The sequence below is a fragment of the Colias eurytheme genome, chromosome 8 (assembly GCF_061535395.1).
Source record: "Colias eurytheme isolate Ceu_HAF_F1 chromosome 8, ilColEury1 Martin Lab GWU primary, whole genome shotgun sequence".
NCBI lineage: Eukaryota > Metazoa > Arthropoda > Insecta > Lepidoptera > Pieridae > Colias > Colias eurytheme.
In genome coordinates, this window is record NC_142987.1 from 7,748,285 (window position 1) to 7,769,512 (window position 21,228).

Genomic DNA, 21,228 nt, shown 5'->3' on the forward strand with positions numbered 1-21,228 from the left:
AAACCATGCGTTTATTTCACAGACGTTTCCGGCCATCGACGTTTAGCAAAAATTAATCCGATCCAAATACGTAAATAATTTTAATAATAAATCAAATTCGTGATACACTTAGCCACAGGTGTTTCGTGGGTGAAAGTAAGTAAGTGTTATAATTATAAATATTTAATAATATCCTCTTAGGACTAAGTACTCACATGTTTCTGCATATAAACAGTACAATGCTTAACTAAAAAATGATAGATTTTAATAACACTTTCTTCCGCATTTATTTTTACCTCGTTGTACGTAATATTCAATTTAATAAGTACCTAGGTATAAAGTATTATTTCTAAATACATAATGATTAATGTGTATTGTGTATAAGTTTAGTTTGTTATCAGTGCGAAATTTCTTTTATTTTTCGTCATTGTACTATTTACACAAAATATCTGATAAAATGTAGACAAAAAGCTTAATTTACTAAAATACCTCCATTTAATTGTATTTCTCTCATTTAACTTATTACCTACTTTTATAATAACTTATTATTATTGTAAAGGTAGGTATTTTTATTGTATATATGTAATGTATTTTTATTGTATATGTAATGTATTTTTATGTAAATGTAAATAAGCGTTCAATTTATTGTATTATCGAATTATAACATGTCTTAATATGTATATTAATTGTACGGTTTGCGAGTAATAAAGGAAATTATTATCTGTTGGTCTTTGGTGACAATTCATTTGTTTGCCATTAGCACAAAGACAACGATTATATACAAGGACATTTATGTGCACTTCTTTAAACCGTAAAGAAACCCTTCGAACCGTTTCATGTAACATGGTTTTGCTTTTTAAATGTCGTTTTGACTAGGCGTTTCGCGCACCTACAGTAAAATACGGTCGCGATGATCGCAATTCGCATCCATGCGAAGGTTATTTATAGGAAAAACCTAAAAAATACAAAAATAATTTGGAAAATCCAAAAGTGCACGCCTCATAATTTTTTTTTAATAAATATTTATTAATTATTATTTTTGTTTATTTAATAACAATTAAACCACATCGAATCAGACCCTGAAAAATGAAAGGGTTCTATTCCTGAGCATACTCAAGCGTAAGAGAAAAAAAAAAGACTCGATTAGTAAAGTATTTCGGTCGCTATCGTGTTAACAAGAAAAAGGATCCGCACATATAGACACACGGACGTCCAAGACAGAACTTTTTTAAACTGTTTTTTAACTAGTTTAAATAACAAAAATGACATCAAAAATATCATGAACGTTAAAAATAGTGTTTTTTCTTAATATGTGTGTGTATGTATTATCTTACAAGTGCAATGTATGATACATAAAGACATTTTAAGTTTGAAAAATCAGATGTTTTGCGCGAAGTGACAGTAGTACCCACCTCAACGCTTCGCTTATGAGGCGTGCAATAGCCCTCACACAAACAGTACGAAATTGACATTAAGGTTATTTTCTGTATTATTAATTGTGCTCCTTGAGAATCAATTCGAGTAAGACACAGACACGCAAAATGAAAAATAATGAAAAATTCATATATGTATGTATATAAATAATAAAGAATAAGTCAATTGTAGATATCATATGCGTGTTATATTATTTTACATATTAAAAATAAATATATTGAAATTATTTATGGTTTATGTTTAAGTTTTAAAATTTAGATCCAAACAACAACAAAGGCAAATTCTGTTAACGCTAAACAATTATTTGAGTAGGTACAAATTTCGATTAAAAAGTTAAATATGTAAATATTTCTGAATAGCTGAATGAAGGTATGAAAAGCAAATGTTTGAATTTGTTTTAACGTAGGAATAAAATATCAAATATGTATATATGTATCGTTTTATTGAAGAGCATGTAAAAAAATTAACAGCGTTAACGAATCTGTAGATCTTGAGGAAATTTTGTAAGGCTTTTATTTAAATAAATAAATATTGAACAAGTGAAAATCATAATTTAGAGTCCCGAATAAAAAAAAAACGATTATATGTAAAACTCACGCTGCTGAAATAGTATGACACAGATGCCGTACATGGTCAAATGACCAAATTTACCCCCGGTAACTCTCGGAAATTAAATAAAAATTCCGACTTTGTGGACCACCATTTTTGTACGGCACTGAGCGGTTTCTTATTATTTTTAATGGATCTATCGATGGTTAAGAATGCCGTACAAAAATATATGACCAAAATTTACCGAGTCTACCTGTACTGTTGAATTTTCATCTGCACTCAGTTGGACAGCTTACAAGTGACGGCATAGTGATGAATCTTATTATTTTATGCTCTTCTATCGTTCTAGATATGTCTCCTGGTGGTTCAATTGACCCATATTTTTTTCCTATGTGGGCTTGTAGTCTATTAAACGTCAGTCGAAGAAGTTTTTCGCGAAGTTTCAAATCAAAACCAGATGACGCCACGTGCAACAGTACGTATGTACATAATTATCATAAGTGTTCCGTTTATTTAAAAACTCAGCGCTTAAAATACACTAATTAGGGAGCATACTGTTATATTTATATTACTCTGTTCTCGAGGGAGGGTGTTATGTTTATGCGTCTATTAAGTTAACGGCAGGTCCTCGCTAACAAGTTGCATCCCGTTGGGAACTCGGATAATCGTATTGTTTGAGATTATGACTTTTTTGCGTTTACGGTCGTCGTAAAATACATTGTTGGAATAGAAAGTACACTTCACTTGTTACACGCTTAACACACTCGTCTCTATTAAGTTTTATGGATATTGAAATGTTTGCTCATTATGATAATAATCGATATTTATAAAGATGAAAATCTTGTGCAAAATGTGTGAAAAATTACCAAAAATAAATATCATACAAATAATAATTACTTATATGTATAGAAGGTTCCATAAACAACATGGCAAACTTTTGCGAAGGACATACCGGCCGCGGCGCGGCGCGGCCGCGGCGTTACAAAAAGCTTTCTTGCACGGCGTAGAAGGACAATAACAGTAAAGAAAATAACACACAATAATGAAGCCATCCACAATGCATCTCAATTTAAGACTCACGCTCTAATGAACAGGTGTCACAAACTTATTTTACGCGTTAGCTAAAACGAATCTTAGAAGTTTTTCATATTGTATATTTCATATTTCAATACCTACATTGCAGAGGAGTGACAAAACTTTAATAATTAATTTAAAAAGTACAATAATTCGATTTATCATGGATTGCAAATGGTCAATTAATTAGATTTATAACTAAATTCTATATGGACGTTATAGATATTTCACTAGAGAACAACTTCCTTGTACAATAAAAAAATATTTTTTCAACTTATTTTCATATTGTATCAAAAGAATAAAAAAACTGATTTGAAACGAGCTCATAAGCTTTTTATGTGTTGACTGTTGAGTAGGTACTTATACCGAGATTACCGAACTTTCATGTTAACAAAAAGTTGATGAAGTGTAACAACGTAATGTTATATAATTACTTTAATCGTTACGCGGTTTTGAGAGCGCAATAATATATAATAACTGCGTACCTACTGTTTGTAACAATTTTGGCGTAGAAAGCCGTTTCAACTGGTAATCCCTCGATCGAGAGCGGCGACACATGCCACGCTTCCACTTTCTTCCATCACGCGTTATACATATTTGTATATTAAAATTATTGTATCGTAACTACATTGTCTCGCATGGCATTGGCATGATCATGTTTTTTGCGAAAACAAAGCTGTAAACCTTTGCAAACTTGTATCATTCTGTTGGAAAACCCACAGACATGTATCAAGATAGACTAAGCGAGTGTATGTACTTCCCGTGTCCAAACTAAGATTATGAAACTTACTTGACGCTGGCCTACACTCAATCCGCGCTTGCAGTTCGCCAAGGAAAGACGTGAAGCTGAATAAAGTAAAATGCCGAATTACGCCGTTATAAACTGTAGAAACTCCACAGCTGTGAGTGGCCGAGTTAGCAGAGATGTTTCCTTCCACCGGTAAGTAATTTTCTAATCAGAATATGCACTATTTATTTTAAAATCAAATAAAGAATATCTGTGGAAAACGATCGTGACAAACACGGATACCAAATCATACGAAATGATTCGGAATACATTGCGGCTTTTACTTGGCACGGTAAAGATCGAGTCGTATGATAACAAGCAATGAATAGCGTCTTCTCATTTTTCTGTTCTCATTTTTCTGTCCAATTTTGTGGTTAGTGATGTTCATTTGATGCAACAGTTCTCGATTCTAATCGATTTTATAATCGAACAGAAAAATGATAATTTGAAGGAGCAATTTTTCAGAAAAAAAGGCATAGATTTTTTTGTCATTTAATACGACTTGACCTAGAACTTTTAAGTATTTTAATACAAAGGTACTAAAAATAAATATTATGACATGGACGCCATTAGTTAAAGTGTCATCTTGGGAGTTTTTTAAGAAAACTCCTTATTGCTTAGACTATGTTTGTTTTTTCAGTTTTCCAAGTAACCCAAACATAAAAGAAAAATGGATTGATGCAACGGGACATAAAGATTGATTGATTGACAGTTTCATTACTTTCTTTCGATGGCCTCTCTAGTACGTAGTACACGGTAACTCAATGGGCATAATATGTAAGAAAAAGCTAAAACACATTAGTTTACTTGTTAGAATATTAAAAGGTTTATAAATTTATGTTATCATTCCTCTGTCTATGGTAATTATCATTTTTCTGTCTTGAATCGATTTAGTAATCGATTACGATTCATTTATTTAATTACCTCTTAGACATTGATCTAGTTTGATCTGATTTCTTTCGATTTACTTCGATGGGATAGGACGATACTAGAATCGCCGCGCGAGTGGCGTCCTAATCGATTTAGCGTAAAATGAAATTACCATCACTAAAAAGCGCTCGTGACGTCATAACGCGTCAAGGTCAGTACAAAAAATATGACACGCTTGGTTTTCATACAGATCGCGGTACTTGCGTAGTCTATCTATGTCTGTGGGAAAACCTGTATGCATATAATATCTAGGTATTTATAATAACTATATCACTGTTCTTTTTTACTCGATTATTATACGCTTTGAATCTCGTAATCACAAGAAATAAAAAGCAATGTCCCCATTTGATTTTTTTAAATGTAAAAAATATTAAAAATTATGTCATTTTAAAAACGAGTCGTTAGGTGTCCGAGGCTACCACAACATCCACCAATTTATTATGTATTTCGTAATTCATATAATATTCATTACTTGATTATGCATCATTAACAAAATATAATGTTTTTTATAACATTGAAAGGGTTGTATATAAATAAATTGAAAAAAAAATTGTAACAATTTTTAACGACACTTAGATTGAAACGTTGCTGAACCGAATTGCATTTCTTATCGGAATATTTTTCATTTGATTTTTTACATTTAACTTTTAAATTAAATTATAAAACGGTACCAATAAAGGTAATGCATGAGTAAATAAAGTCTGTCAGTTTGACACTGTCATAAATCATCGTACGTTCGCAAATTGATAAAAGCTGGTAAACATTTATTAACATCAGCTTATCACGTAGGTAATTGACATGAGCTTTTACGCTAATTTTACTGATTGGAAATTTGTTATTGATATAATGGGTTTACACGGCAGGTGACAGTCTTATCTGATAACCAATATAAAACCATAGGCATAGGTTTAACTGTAGGTAGCATGCATAAATATCAGCTGCTATTTTTTTCAATAAGATCTTAGCAATACATTTTTCGAAAGAATTTTTCGAAAATTCAAACAGAACAAGATTGAAAATTTCCTTCGTTCTAACATTGACTCGTGTTGATAAGAACTTAGTAATTTATCTTCTTGTGAGCAATTAAAGTTGTTTAATTTTCTTAAAAGCTTGGCTGACTGCACATAGATTACATCGACATTAATCACAGGTGTATGAGAGCGCTCACTAAAGTAATAGATATACCTACATATTACATGGAGGTGATATACCAAACTATAATTAATTATATACCTAATTAACGAATTAACTGATTCGTCTGGAATCTCTTCAGGCGTATGCCCCTTTTATGTATTTTTTATTTATACGATTTTTATTTTATTTTGTCTACAACACACAAAATGTTTTAATTTTTATAAACATAGATCCATGCATAATAGATCATAGAATATAATATTGGCCACTTAAAAAAAAAACGAAACTTTAAAAATGGAACGCTTCAGTTTGAATGCTCGATGACAAGCTCGATGAGGTTAATTGTGTTTATTTGGTCATTTGTTTTTATATAATTTTAAAGTTGATTTGAAAAGTGTGTTAAGGTCGTCAAGATTGGTTTCATAAATTGTGGATATGGAAAACTAATGTTTTTGTGAGGGATTTAAATATAGACGCAACATTAAATTACTAAGAAAAATATATAGAAGGTCTTCATTATGTGTTTGAGAGAGCTACAGTTTACGTTACGATTTACTTACAAAATGATGAACTTCATGTAGAGTTTCGATATTATTCGTATCTTTTTAATGATAAATGTGCTTTTTGTTTTTTTAGGAAGGCCAACTTCACGCATCCACTGGAAAATTGCAAAGTCTGAAAACAAAATTCTTGGGCAGGTAAAAAAAATGTCGGCGGACGAAAAGTAAAGGGTGAGAATAGTATTTATTTAATTAATGAGCTTGTTGTCTTGTTGCCTTTTGTATGTAATCGACTTTTGTTCACTTGTTGCCTTTTGTATGTAATCGACTTCTTTAGACTATTTTGAGTTTCGACCAACTATAAACGGACAAATTTAATTCAAACTTTGTAAACGTATCGAATATCGGTGGCAGTACAATAATTTCACGAGTTTGTCTTATTTTTAGTTTTTTTAACATACTCTATTTGACGCGCTTATTGTCGAATGTTTTAACCTGTGGTTTTAACATTGATGTGACCAGTGCATCGTATATCTATACAGGGTGTAATCGTTAAGTGTGCACAGGCGATTATTCCGTAACTATTGCAGATATCAAAAAATTTTAAACTGATATCGAAAGCCCTTTACCTAATGAGTAAAATGACAATCATAACTTTTTTTAAATAAAACGAGAAATATCTAAAAATTTTGCATAAAACACACCCTGTATATTTTCCTCAGAGTTGTTAACGGAAGTTCTCTAATCGTTATGAGGCGGTCAACGGGAGGAAGTGGTTGTATCAATTGATTTATATCACTGTTGTTGCTAGCATACAATTGCGTTAAATGGCTAATATCAATCTGTAGACTGCAGTAGTGTTGTTTTTTAATGTAAATAAATTTTAATCGTAAACGTTGAAGGGCATTGATTTGTTTAGATAGGTTGTAGGTAGTGTTAGTTATTGGACTCTACTTCGAAAAAGTATGATGCATTTTTTTTAATTGTTTTTATTTTCAATTTTCCTATTACAGTATTTTATCTTTTGTTAGATTAAAATAAATAACACATCTTATTGAACTGTATATAACTGTTTGGTGCTGAAGTGGGGTAATATCTGTGGGTAATATAGATCGACAAAAAAGTACCCAGTATCATCGAGAAAGTATATTAAATTAATTTATTAGACTTGACTCGGCTAAGCATTATTCTAAAGGTCAGATAGTAATCCTTTCTAGTAAAACTGTTACAACTTTCAATATCCCCTCGTGGTCACACTTTATAATTCTCCACATAATGAAATAATGCATTATGAACGGCCGCGATTGCGATAGCATTGATTATTTTGTTACAGCAGAATGGTATTAATTTAGCTGGAATTTTACCTCGTATATTATATTAAATAATTAATTTATAATCACACTAGAACTATATATAAATGCATATTTACTTTTCCTCTTTTGCTTGTCGTTAGGGAAACCAACAAAAGTAATAATAATAATAATAAAGGCGTAGGGATGTGACGACCCCATCGCCCCCGGTTGGCATATCTACAATAGATATCCCAACCGTGCAGTCAGTCACCCCGCAGGGCACCTTGTGGCGAAGTGTCGGGGAGTAGCGACCCCGCGGGAACCGAGCGCTCCCGGGGGAGGTCCCTGTCCTCACCTCTGGACTGTCCCAGTGGCAGTTCGGAGTGAACAATGACGAGGTTCAGGATCCCCCACCTCTGGCTTGCCTTTGTTGGCCGTCCAGAGTGGAGCCGCCAGAGCTATATGCTCGGGGGTGGAAGTGTCTAATGGCGTAATAGCGGGGAAACCCGCTCCGGGCCCTAAGGCCCGTGATGGTGAAACCGGTGCCGCACCTCTCTACACCCCTAGCCGTTCAGCTGATGTTGCCCCCTTGTTGCCATTCTCGGTAACCTTTTTGGGAGCCCATCGACCGAACTGGCGAGTCACCGTCTGCCATTATTTTCAATTTTTAATATTGAAAAGGCAGACGTCCATAGTCCCCATAGAACCAATATACCAGTCCATCTAACACCCCCTTCCATAACCCAGTTTTGTTCATTTCCATTTTTCTGCAATAGTCCTACATTGGCCGCGGACTGCCCAGGGCTGTATCTCTATAGTGCAGTCATGGGCAGGCTGCGGCTGGTGTCCCACAACACATTAAATTCTCTAAGGGCCTCTGCGTGTTGCCTGTGTCCCCACGTAAGCCTTCCAAAGGACCGGGTATCTTCCTTCTGGTGGTACCCGTGTATTATGGAGAGAGACATAATAATAATAAAAATTCTTTATTGTACACAAAAAGAGAGGATAAAACAATTATACAGCAAAGTACAGAACAAGTACACAGGGCGGTCTTATCGCTTCGAGCGATTTCTACCAGACAACCACAGCAAAGGAAAGCTGCAGAGAAACGGAGTAGGTGGTGCACGACTGAAAGTTGAATTTTAATACATATAAATATATATACATACAATACATACATATACAATATACATACATACATATAATATATACAATTAATATACATACATAAGTACGTTCGTAATGCAAGAATTTTCTTTCAAATCATACATTATATAAGAATAAGTATAATGGAAAAACACAAAATGCACTGGCATAACTTATCTATCTCGCTCTAAGCTCTAATATCATAATATTCCATTTTAATAATCGACTTATTTGTGAAATTGCTTTGATCTGAAATGGTAGGTAATAAAATGTTTGAATTTAAAATATTAAAACACTTCCAACCTTAATTTAATATAATTATGAATAGGTTGTAAATGTAATCAATAATGAATGAAGATGATATCTTATTCTTGGTACCGGTTAAACATTAATTAGTTTCAAATTGAAAGTGACCGATTTTTGTGCATGATCTCATGACACACTTATATCTTCTAACAGGCCAGCGTCGTATTAGTTTGGAACTAAGCTAAAGTGCTTATTGGGACTTCCTCAATTGTTAAATTGGACTGTCACCCATATATGCTGTTTATGGGTGACTCACGAGAGCTCAACCTAAAACGTAATAATGTTGATGATAATTATTTTAAATTTTAGTTTACTTTGCATGCAAAGGCGGTTCAGGGATACCTACCGTAACATGAATTTTACGAATACAAGTCCCAAATAACTACATTATTATTAGTTAGTTCTTTAAAGAAACGAATCTTCAATGGCGGCGCTTATCATTCCCTCTCGCTCACACACGGCCGTACGGTATGCAAAAAAAAAAATGGAAAAATAAAATCACTAAAATGTATTTGATTTTCCCTATAATAGTTTTTATCATAAATTTACAATGACAATTATGCATTTGCGAAAGTAAATAATGTTTTATTGGAATTTGACAAAATATGTTCTTTGGGAAAAGTTGTTCAGTTTTATGGGCTTATTACAAGTATTATGGGGATTTTATTACATTCTGTATACGTAAATATGATAATTCATATAAATACACAAAAACAATAACAATAAAGTTTGTCAACAAACAATTTGAAATAATTAATAAAATAATTATCAATTTACGTTATTTTTATTTTCTTTTTTGATGATCCTACCATCTGTCAAAGTCAGCTTTGGCCGCCATTGAAGATTCGTTTCTTTATTGAACTGACTAATAGTAATATTATTGATGTGATATCCTATCCTACTCCTACTAATATTAAAAATGCGAAAGTTTGTGAGGATGTGTGTGTGTATGTTTGTTACTGTTTCACGCAAATACTACTGAACCGATTACAATGAAATATATCACACATATAGATGGTAACTTGGATTAACACATAGGATAGGTTTTATCCCTAAAATCCCACGGGAAAGAGAACTATGCGGGTTTTTCTTTGAAAACGCGGGCGAAGCCGCAGCCGGAAAGCTAGTTATCAATATAGGTAAGGCATATGAGTAAGCTTGGTATAATTTGATAGTTGTCCTTTATGTACTCAATTTCATTTATAGTCTCATAATTCATTCCTACTATGTATTAGTATCCAGTATTCAGTTATTCAGTATAAGCTGTTACTGAATTCTATTTATAATCAAATAATTCCATGTAAACTTTTTGTCAAATATGTTAATATCTAATAATAGAAAATAGTCCTTTCGTTTCGTAGTCCGTCGCTTGATAATAAAATGAGTAGGTAATTTATACTACAAAGTAAAATGTTAATGAATTGTTATGAGCAGGCTAAAGCTATAGTAATTGTTGAGTCGCACGTACGTAAAGCTTTAAAAATTCCTTAATTTTTTGTTGTTTACTTTATTTACTCGTATCAATTGACAAGATGGTAACAACGCGTTTATTTTATTAAATAATTAAGGGTAGACATGTCCAACGTAACCTTCAATTTACTTGGTAAGTGTTAAATAAATATGTGAAGTTGAACAGTTACTTTTATGATTTAGTTTAAATTGTCGTTTTGTCCCACATGTTTTGTTCTAGTACCCTACTTAACAAATGTGAGAAAATTATAATAATTGTGGGAAAATAGGTAAAAACATGGCCTGGTATGTTTTAACATACCATAGATATTTGCATACAACCATTGAAAACGTGCGGTTGCAAAATGTGTGATTTTGTTGCAGTCGTTAGTGCAACTTTGATCGGTATCGATTAATTACACTTCGAAATATAAAAAAAATATCACAGCAACATCGCGCACAAAAACAATACGCAATACGCATCATGTAATTCATCAAACACTCAAGAATGATATACAAACCTCATTCTATCAATTGATATTATGACAAATAAACTTCTCTGAATCATTCGCAGCTTGATTTCAATACTATAAAAGTAATATGTGGTACAAAGTTTTATCGTGTCTCAATATCGTGTTTAACTGATAAAGTAAACTTGATGCATTTTTAACGAGCACCTTTAATATAATTTACTGATCAAGGGCAATTCAATCTTAAGTATTGTGTGACCGTTTGTTTTACGATCCTAAATATCCTTGAGATATTGTTACTTTGATTAACTCTGTTCCAGGATGTTATTTTTTAGTGCCCCTACTGCATCTGCTATTTTATTCTTCAATGAAATAGGTTTATTTATAGTAAACCATTACTTCTGTGTTATATGCGAGGACAAACTTTTCTCGACTTTTCTTAATGAATCGTGGTTAATAAATAAATTAAAACGTATAAATTCAGTACCTCTAGAAATCCTTCAATCAACTTATTAACATTACTTGTGTAAAGAAATAATTTTATACATGTAATGTGTTATTACTTTATTTTGTTTTAATTCTTTTTAATGTATGGCAATTCCTTGAATGTGTTCATACATAATATCAATAGACATCCATTCTACATTGATGCGTATAATCTAAGGCAAAAGGATTGCAAAATTGCCAATTACATTTTAATGTACACTTGATTAACAGAATATTATGTAGTTTATGTAATTTTCGCTGTTAACATAGTAATATTAATTGTAAAGGATTATTCTAGAATTTTCCAGTTCTTCAGAATGCTGCATCTATTAAAATCAGTCGCGCTACATGTGCTGGTCAATTAAACTTGCCGCTGAAACTTTGACGTATCCACTGAATATTGAGGATAGTTTATTGGCATATGAAATTGAAGTCAGGTGATTTTTCCTCAGTACAGAGTACTATAGCAAATTTTTGATTATTTGTTATAAATACAGATTAATGTGTTTTCGAATTTTATATAATAAAAATACTGTGATAAAAAGTTGAATTCCATAAAGTACACTGAGCCTATTGCCAAGGCATCCGTGGATAGATGAAAAAAATCTCGTTTAATTATAGCGTGTTACTTTAATGAGCTAATCTGTAGCAACACGTGTTAATTGGCATTAGCCGGCAGGCGGCACGTGTGCGCGCGGGTGCGAGGAGCAGGCGCGCGCGCACACCTTCCGACAAGCCGCGTGTCTCGCGTTATCAAATAGGTACCTGCTGATTTTATTAGTCATCGAGAGAAAGGATCACGCTGAGTCAACCATGGATATGTAAAAATTTGAAAAGTATCTATTAGGATTGGTGAAAACAATCAGCTGGGTCAAGTGTAAGTCAAACTGGTTATGAACATGGATAATGAAATCGGGAGTGATTTGTGATTTGTACGAGAATTGAGTATGCTGTTTAACCATAAAATTTTAATACCTGACTCTAAAAATCTTTTACAAATATCGCTAAATTAATGACTTTATTGAATTGGTATTAAAGGATGACCTAAAGTTTAAATTGTAATATACATCAAATAGATGCAATTCTGACTCAAACTCAGGCCTGTTGAAACAATTGACGTTAGATTTTTGTGTTTCAAAGTTCAGAGAACTGTACTGTACCGGTCAACGTCGGTCATGGGGTACGAGCATGGGTACGCCCGCGCTGTACGATTTAGAAGTGAGGAAAATTTGCCGCTTCCCATGCGTGCGCACTGCGAAAGCTTCTATTGTTCTTTTGATATGTACACAAACAATATTAAGTTAAAATTTCTAAACATGCTCTGGATATTGTTTAAGTAAGTTTAGAATAATTTTGCAACTTCTCTCATAGCTCAATTTTTATAATGCCTTCAGAAGTTTAAGAGCTTTTGCGTAGCAAACATACAATTACTTCATTCTGTGTATTACTTTACAGTTTACACACATTTTCATCACAAGCCATTGTATTAGTTACACTATAATACGTACTTGCTACGTTATTACAAAAATAGTAGTATATCGATGAATGAGAAGTCTAAAATAAAGGTTCAACGAGTCACGTGACACCGTGTTTACAAACTCGAAGTAACGTGCGTCAGTGCCCACGTGTGCAACTTTTACAATCATGTTATCTGCCTTAAAACTACCGCGATTCTTTTTATTACTTCTACTTTAGTGCGCGATTACATACGATTTTTATTTGACTTGCTTTCAATGGCCAATAGAGTATTCTGATTCGAACAGTTTAATCATTTCTGATTTAAACATTATAGATATTAATGAAATTATAGATATAAATTATTACACAATATATTTGCCATATTCTTCAAATATAAGTTGTTAATTATAATGCAAATATTATAATTAGCAATTTACAGAAAATTGGATTGTAATTAGAAGCTGTCGGTTCGTTAATTATAGATTCGCATAAAACCAATCCGTTAAGTTTACACCGTTTTAACGATTCTAAACTAACTAAGCTATGAACTACTCTGTTAGTCTAAAAAGCAAAAATAAACAGAAACTATACGCACTGTTAATTTTGAGGTTTTTTATGAAAATTGTTTACTGGCACAGTTTCACTTTCTTGATTTTATGTCAGCTAATGATTTACAGCTTGCACATAGGTCACCGCGGAAGAAAGTAAACATTGTTTAATGAATGAATAATTAAAATTTATTTTGAAGAAAAACATTAGTTCGAATATGGAAGGAATCAATTATTATAAATATCTTAAATTATCTAGCGATATGTAAGAGAAAAAGGGTAGGCAATGAATTGTGAAGGAAGGCAGCAAATTCCTTTAGCAATACATAAACTCATAATACAAACATTCTTATGCTTATATTTCATGGAATAATCCCATTTAATCTATCATGATTCTTAATAAAAAAATTATTATATATTTTATGATTATTTAATTTCAGCGAATTTATACCTTCTGAATATTTGAGAAATTAGTATTTATCGCCAGCTTAAGCGTAATTTGAATGTCCTGTAATGAATCCTAATCGTTTAAATTTCGGAGCAAAGGGATTATCTGTCGTTAAACAAATAAAGAGGGCAATAAATCTACGCCAGAATTGGGTCATGGTCGACGGGATGTAAACTGTGTTACCTGTTGATACACGCCGCATTCGACCCATTTTCGGGTCAGTTCAGGCACAGTTCAGGTGACAGTCTAAATTTTTTTTTCCATTTGCGTAATTGAGACTTACTGACCCAGCTTCGGTGTACGAGAGCGAAATGTAGAGATGCATTTTGTAAATCGTTAATCACTCCGGGCTTGGAATTACAAAATACTAGAGATAAATGTAGATTTATATTGTGTTAAGGTTTTTGGGTATCAAAACTCTGTTTAAACTTTAAATCAAATTACCTGTAATACACATTGAGTGGTTCTGACAGTATGCGCTTAGAAAATCATATTGCTTTTGTAATCTTGATTATTTATAAATATTCTTTTTATTAGTCACACCGTTGGCTAGTAACAATGTTTGCATTAGAAGACAATCCGTCAGAGTAAGTTTCCTACGACATTGTGCCGTCGTTAACTTATCGTCCCACAGGTTAACAGGTAATGTGTTTTAAATGATACACGGAGCTAGTTGAGTCACCACAGTCACCTACCAGAACATTTTTTAGCATAATCAGGAAAGTGGCCTCTCTTTCTTGCACGAACGTTTGTTAAGGAAAGGCAGCGTTTCTTTCAACTACTTGAGTGACTCACGACCGTGGAACTAACCGCAAATTGTAAGAACTTGTTTTAATCCAGAGATATTTATTGAGATACTATTATGAAGCCTTGACTCATGATCTTAGGCCGTGATTATTGGAAATCGCGTTAAATATGCGTTAAACATTCTTTGTCTCTTGTTACAATGCAGTAGAAAGCAGACTTTAGAAGATTATTATATAACTGGATTGAAATTGATATTATTGTTGTTAAGCATTTATAGCTGTGAAAGATTTCATTTTAGTATCTGTTTACAATGTAAACTAAACGCTCTTTATCTCATTTTAGTTATTATACAATGAATTGCTTTTTAATTCTTGGATTCTTAAATTTCTTTTTAAAATCTGTAAATTATGTAAAGCAAATATCTGTCTCTTCTTAAATTTCTTTTTAAAATCTGTAAATTATGTAAAGCAAATATCTGTAAATTTTTAATTATAAGTCTTGTCTAGGATTGGAACCGAAAACATGTTCGATGAATCAAGCTAGAAAGAAGGCTGAAAACTTTACCGATGTAAACTCTTCATTCCAGTTTGCTTCCCTGGAAAATAAGTCTCTTTCAATCAATCCTCTTCTAGTTACCACATGTTTTCCTTGTTCCTTATTTAGATATGGATAGAATATAAAAAGGTGGTATACGTTGACACACATTTCCAGAATTTCTAATGTTAAAATGTAATAAAAGTGTCAATTATTATCATGTTCCCTAAAATATTTTTTCCCTAACTAAACCTTTATTTAACTCACGAATTAAAATGAGATGATAATGAGAAATAAATGTCTATCAGATTTAAATAAATATATTTAAAATGTATGTAACCCAAGTATCTTTATATCTTTATTATAGGAAAACAGACACAGCAGCATAGCATAGACATAATAATTAAGCAATAGTACATAGTACTTCTCTAATTATCCAATGTTGACTATCTTTACAACAATAGTAGCTATTTCTAACAATAAATGGCGCCTAAACAACTCCAATTACACAGGAAGTCAATAACCTGAAAATGGGAGCTAGAACGCTTTGTCCATTGTGATTATAAATAAGAATTGAAGAATTTATGGAATTAACGCCTATGGATAAGTATATATCGAATATATTTTGGTACTATTTCTACGAAAAAAAATAGTACATTTTCAAGTGTAAATACGTTTATATAGTATGAGTAAGTTTTCAACTTTTCAAGTGTAAATAGGAGTATTTTTTAAAATGAATCACCAAATATGTTGCTGAACGTATAGCTAACCCTCGAGTGCGATAGGTACGAAGGTTATTATGTAGAGAAAAACGTAAAAATGACACTCTTCCCTCTCTCTTTTACTCTTTTCAAGAAAATGCTACCATGGGCTAGGCCGGGGCAGACCGCTAGTTAATAATAAAATTGAGTGATATGCTGTTCCAAAATTACGATTAAACTTAATTTTTTAAATCATGGGATTGCAGCTTCCGATTGCGTGTCCGTATTAAGTAACTAAACGGTTTTTTTTCATAATATTTGAATATTAAATGTGTTTATTCCGTTCCAATAAGAAGATGGCAGGAAGCTACCTAATTATAATAAAGAACAATATCGTTTTTGAAATATGCAAAAGAGAGTCGAAAGTGATAGGTGCAAGTCGTATCCGCTCATTTAGTTGTGTTATGGAAGTCCCTCAGCTACCGGCGTTGCATAATTTGTTGCGAATTATTATGCTTTAAATTATGATAATATTGAATAATAGTATCGCACAACACACGAAGGAAAACGAGGAGCTGGTGACGTGATGATATTCGACGCAACTTTAGATTGATGATGATTGATCGAAATTGCTCGTATATAAATTAAAATTTATAAATAGTGATTGGGAACTCGTGTATCCAAATGTTTTTAAAATAATGATTGATGCGTAATACTTTCCATAAAAATATTTTCAATAATTTTATATAAAAAAAGATAATGATCCCACAAATCTAGTAAACATACAACAAAGCATGCATATTGCATAATCAAGGTAGGAAGGAGCCACAAGTAATTGGGTTGAGATGTTCAGTAATTTAGTTGAGCGAGAACTCGATGGAAGGTGAAATCTTAAGACGCCTTCCTGGTTGTTTTATGAAATCCGACATTATGTAGGACAGGATCATACAAACATAAGTGTATAATCTAGAAACAGTATTTGGAACATGAATAATCTGGTATCCGCAAAGGTTTATTTGTTTTTTTGTGCGTAGTTACAACAAACACTGTTATATTGTAACAAATGACTTAAAGTTCGTCTACAATGCAAAGACGTTAATTGATTAATTTATTTATCTTGTAGGTATTTATTATTTAATTTTAAATTCATTGCGTACAATTTGATAATTTATGTAAATTGTATATTATACAATAATAATAATTAATATGAAACTCTTTGAAGGTTTTATCTATTCTGTTTATTTAACATAGAAGCATTGAAAGTCTAATAAAAGATTACTTATAACTATTTAATGCATTATTTTTATTGAATAGCCACTAGAAGGTATATTTCCTCTAATCGTAATCAATTATTGTTCATTCCTTACAAGATAAAAATCGACATAAAAATTTTAAGTGATATCTGGGACATAGATTCATATGTCTTTAAAACATCTTGTGATCTATTCAAATATAACAATACAAATTTTAAATAATGGCTGTGACTTTGCATTTATTTCTAAAGCCTGATAAACGGGCCTAGTGTGACTGATTATGAATAATTGGGAAATTTAAGGTCATTATATTATGAGTTAAAGAGGTAACGGTTACGGCATGCGATCCCGTAACTCAAATCAATTTATGAATACAGCCTTAATTTGCATAAATGTATCATCTATAACTTGGTTGCAGCATGTTTCTGAAATAAGATGCAATGTCAATTGTTCTGGGAAAAATACGTAATTATTATGTAATGCTTTTGTAAGTCTCGGTCATTTCATCATAACATTTGGTTTATTAATTCTTTTGTTTGTGGAATTAATATTAAAACTGCAAGATTGTTAGGTGTAACAACTCTTTGTGAGAAGTAGAGTGAGAAGTATCAATAATAGATGGCAATACTACCGTGGCAGTACGGAGATAAAGATCCTTGTGTCAGTAGAGTACCATGGAGATCACACTTTGATCTCACAGAAGAACCGGCGGTCCAGGCTGAGTTCTCATAGGAGTATATTTTATGATAAAGCCTTCTGTATTTAATCATTAATGCAACGGATGAGATGAAAAATACCTTTTCGTCTATTCAGACATTGAAAATGTTCTTAGAAGTCCGCAGATTTAACAACTTCTTTTATATTGAAAATTTGAAATGATGACGTAAAAGTGACCTCAGCTTTCGGGGATATCCTTTAAGAATATTTAATTAAAAAAAACGATTTTTTTTCAAGAATACTTCCTTAAGATTACGTAATGCAGCTGTCATGCTACTTTTTGTTAAACATGACTGAAGCGCAGGTCCTGAAAGCGATGCACCCTTCTGTCTGTGTAAAAAATATCTGCTTACGTCTAAGTTTATAAATTTACAATACAAGAATTTGGAATTTCAGTAAAATTTATAGAAATAGGATTACTTGTGGTTTATAAGATTCCTTTGTTCTGTTTGATATTGCTATGCATGATAGGCAAGCTAGGAAAAAGAAATGTAAACGATTTGGTCGTAATTATCAAAAGATTTTATTGCTTCCTCGGACTGATATGGCATTCCAGTTGACAGCTCTACATTATGGCGCATGGTTGCTCAAAAATGTGCGGTGGATGAAGCAATAGCGATGCGCGTCGAATCGACGGCATTCCGGATTGTGCGGACCGTTACGGCACCCGGACGCGCTTGCCGCTTGCGCAACTGAACGTCTGAACGCATTCGCCTACTTATGTAACTTTAACACTGATGCATTGTCGGCTTACACGTGGTAATTTGGTTTTGGGGATAAATCAATAATTCGGAGCATCGTCAAAAAGTTGGGACTCATTTAGTCCAAAAAGTTAGTAGTTTTTGATGTTGATGGGTCAAAGTTGTTTGAATTTGATGTTCATTTCTGTAACATTTCCAAGCTTGGAATCGAATTAATCTCGCTTAGGCATTTAATTTGTTAAATTACTTACTAAGTTTAAAATAATTAATGGACCGTAGATTGGGAATACAATTATTCCGAATGGGGTTGTTTCAGTAATAATTGATGAATTATTTTTAATTAGGGCCTTTAAAATTCTTGAATGAATTTTAACGATTGCAAGGAATTGTGAATTTTGAATTCACATGAGTAATATAAGGACAAAATTAATAATAAATATTGAAATTTAATTGGTTATTAAAATTTTTTATTTTTGTGCAATTAAATTCACAAAAAATAATTAAAATCCGTAATGGTGTAAAAATAGATAAAATGGAAGAATGGAAGAAAAATTGTTGAAATAATAAGTGTTTGAATTTAGCATTGGAATGTTCCAATGCTTTATAAATATTTATTTTAAAGAATATTTATAAAGCATTGCATATTAATATTTATAATATTAGAAATATATAAATAATATTTTCATACAAAATACTAGACACAAATTAACCTAGTGTGGTCCAGTGTACATACTCGTAGTACGTTGCAGTGTAGAAGGAACGTAGGCGCCGGCTTCGCGGCCTTGACAATGTCGCGGACGCTTTCCACTCATGTGCACATAAAAAGCTATTTCATAAGATAGGTAAAGTAAAGAATTCTTATACAAATATACGAGCAATGGTAACCTATTAAAAACTCGAATTTCTATTACCCGAATCTTAAAACCCCGAAAACGGTTGTTAGAACTTTTAAAAGACAGATGTAATGAATGACAAATTTTTAAAATTCCTTTTTTAATTTCCCAGATGAATCAATTTCCAGATGCACCAAAACCAGATTTTTAAAAAGTATTTTTTTGTTTCCCGTATTCTCATAATCCAGATATAGTTATACCAGATTCTCAAAATACTTTTTTTTGTTTCCCATCGTAACATTTTCCAAATAAACTATTGCCAAATTTTCATAATCTTTTTATTTGGTTCCCATATAATCGTATAACAGATAAACTATTGCCAGATTTTCATAATATTTTTATTTGATTTCCATACAATCGTGATTATACCTTTACTATCGACTGAAAATAAACATTGTCAGTAAGTAAATTTATTGTTTTACTTGTCTATTACAGACCGGTTTTAGTGTCAAAGTCGACTCAGTAGGTTAGGTTTGAACTACGACCCCCACGCTAGAACTGACTCGCTATTGTTTTACTTACCTATTGCAGAAAGGTTTAAGTATCAAATTCGACTCAGTAGGTTAGGTTAGGTTTGAACTGTGACCCCCCATGCACGAGCCGAGCGAGCGAAGCGAGCGTGCCGCGGCAGCGGCCGGCGAGTGCCAGAACCGACTCGCTATTGTTTTACTTGCCCATTACAGAACGGTTTAAGTGTCAAATTCGACTTAGTAGGTTAGGTTAGGTTTGAACTGTGACCCCCTACGCACGAGCCGAGCGAGCGAAGCGAGCGTGCCGCGGCAGCGGCCGGCGAGTGCCAGAACCGACTCGCTATTGTTTTACTTGCCCATTACAGAAAGGTTAAAGTGTTAAAATCTATTCAGAAGGTTAGGTTAGGTTCGTGCTGCGTCCCCCTGGAAGGATTACGTTTTGCTGGATATCGTTTATTTGAATTTCAAAAATCTGGATATTGTTTGTCTGGATATCAATTAACTGTATTTCAAAAATTTGTGTTTTAAAAATCTGGCTTTCGTGCATATGGATTACGGTCATCTGGATTTTGTGCATTTAGATTTCGTATGTCTGGAACTCATTCGTCTGGATTGTAAAACGTCGTACAAATAAAGAAGTGGGCAAATGAAATTCGGAGTTGCGATTATATGGCAAACAAAACTTCGAAATTTTAAAATTCGGGATTATGAAAAAATGTCCAAACATTTTCTGGATTATGATATTCGGAATATTAAAATTCGAGATTAAGATAGGTAACCACGAGCAATCTATGGGTTGATTTGTTGTTCGAAAACGACTTTAGAAGTATATATAGACTTTGACTATCAACTTCTCACTCGAATGACTCTACATTGCATTGCAATTCGCGATTAAATATATATTACGCAAAACTTCATTTTAGAGGTAATATGACAAACGCATCATGCAAGCATTTTATCCCATATACACATTTAATACACAACTTTTTAATATATTATCCGAGATAATATCGCGGATTATTATCTGTGGTCATACAAACATATTTTAGGAAATTAAACTTATATTAATTCTGTCGCTTGCAATATAACGATTCTTGCAATAATGGAATTCTTACATTAATTTAACATAACAATAAGGCAATTTAACCTTACTTAATTAAAGATGTAATGTATGTGTTTTTTAATCTAATTTATTGACCAATTTATAATTAGCTTACTGTAT